This window comes from Cebus imitator, unplaced genomic scaffold (genome assembly GCF_001604975.1).
Source record: "Cebus imitator isolate Cc_AM_T3 unplaced genomic scaffold, Cebus_imitator-1.0 Scaffold223, whole genome shotgun sequence".
Taxonomy (NCBI): domain Eukaryota; kingdom Metazoa; phylum Chordata; class Mammalia; order Primates; family Cebidae; genus Cebus; species Cebus imitator.
Genome location: NW_016107538.1, coordinates 319,566 through 321,590, shown reverse-complemented (window position 1 = coordinate 321,590; position 2,025 = coordinate 319,566). Strand labels below are relative to the sequence as shown.

At 39.8% G+C, this 2,025-nt stretch overlaps 1 non-coding gene across 1 annotated transcript; it reads right to left on the bottom strand.

Moving 5' to 3' along the window:
* Window positions 1-1,371: 1,371 nt before the first annotated feature.
* Window positions 1,372-1,512, bottom strand: LOC119466745. The gene has a single exon (XR_005195208.1). It is a non-coding gene; the product is annotated as a U4 spliceosomal RNA (small nuclear RNA).
* Window positions 1,513-2,025: the final 513 nt, after the last annotated feature.

Here is a 2,025-nt window from a genome sequence, read left to right as displayed (position 1 = left end):
AAAAAAAAAAGAAAAAGAAAAAAAAAGAATAAAGGAAAGGAAGAAAGAGGAAGAGGAATAGGGAGAGAGAACAGGGGTGTTGCTTTATTACCCGGGCTAAAATGCAGTCTAAAAATGGGTATGCCTGTAATTATGTTTAATAATAGAGACAGGAAGAAAATAATTAACAAGCAGCCAACCAATATTTCATTTAAACCTGTAAATACGTGTGATGTAGTACTGATAAGAGTGTATGTTTTGTGTATTTAATGTGGAGAGTTCTATGAATGTTAATTAAGTCTACTTGTTCTGGATCTGAGTTCAAGTCCTGAATATCGATGTTAACTTTCTGTCTCATTGATCTGTAAGTCTCCCACTATTATTGTGTGGGAGTCCAAGTCTCTTTATAAGTCTTATATATCTGGGTATTTTTGTATTGGGTGCATATATATTTGGGATATTTAGCTCTTCTTGTTACATTGATCCCTTTATGCAATATCCTTCTTTGCTTCTTTTGATCTTTGTTGCTTTGAAGTCTATTTTATCAGCAAAAATTGCAACTCTTCCTTTCTATTTATTTATTAGAGAGATAGCAAGACCCTATCTCTACAAAAAATATAAAAATTAGCTGGGTGTAGTGGCTTACACCTGTAGCTACTTGGGAGGCTGAGATGGGAGGATCGCTTGAGCCTGGAAGGTCAAGGCTGCAGTGAACTGTGATTGCACCACTGCACTCCAGCCTGGATGACGGAGAGAGACCCTGTCTCAAAAAATATATAAAAAATAAAAAGAACATCAGACAGGCCGGGCACGGTGGCTCATGCCTGTAATCCCAGCACTTTGGGAGGTTGAGGTGGGTGGATCATCTGAGGTCAGGAGTTTGAGACCAGCCTGACCAGTATGGAGAAACCCCGTCTCTACTAAAAATACAAAATTAGCCGGGCATGGTGGTGCATGCCTGTAATCCTAGCTACTTGGGAGGCTGAGGCAGGAGAATTGCTTGAATTCAGGAGGTAGAGGTTGCAATGAGCCGAGATCGTGCCATTGCACTCCAGCCTGGGCGAGAGCAAGATCTGTCTCAAAAAAAAAAAAAAGGTCAGACATCACCATTGCCTCGCCTCGCCCAGGCATTTTATGAACTTGCATCTAGTTTCTGATCTCTCCCAAATTGCCCAAGATGCCCTGTGAGTGAGAACTGCTATCTTATGGGCCTCCTTCAGAATAATGAGAAGTCACCCAAACAATCTGTTTCCTAGCTCACTCAATCTTGACATATGTACAATGTTATCCTTGGTTTTCTTGGAAATTTGCTTTTTTTCATTGTCTTTCTTTGGAGGCTTCTTTCCTTTTGTTGGTTACTATTTTATTTTATTTTTTTTTATTATAATTCAGTATCCATAGAGACTGTCAAAAATTGCCAATGCTGACTATATTTCAAGTCGTCATGGCAGGGTATTGGGAAAAGTTTTCAATTAGCAATGATCGTGCCTTGGATAAACCTCATTGTCTACGATACTGCCACTGTGCAAAGCTATTTTTTTTTTTTTTTTTTTGAGACAGAGTCTACTTTGCTACCCAGGCTGGAATGCAGTGGCATCATCTCAGCTCACTGCAACCTCCACCTCCCGGGTTCAAGAGATTCTCCTGCCTCAGCTTCCCGACTAGCTGGGATTACAGGTGTGTGTCAGCACACCTGGCTAATTTTTATATTTTTAGTAGAGACGGCCAGGCTGGTCTCGAACTCCTCACCTCGTGATTCACCTGCCTCAGATTCCCAAAGTGTTGGGATTACAGGCATGAGCCACTGTTCCTGGCCTTCTATTTTATTTTTAATTTCCCACACCACAATGACATATGTTGGTTATTGTTTTAGACTTTTTTTGTTGTTATCACCTGGAACTTTTGTATCTTGAATAAATTTGGGGATTAAATACATTTTTTCTCCACCAGTCTTACTTACACCTTTCTATATTCAGAGCTTCAAATTTGATTTGGTTTAAAGTTGTTCTCTCCCCCACCTTTTTTTTTTTTTTTGAGGCGAGTTTT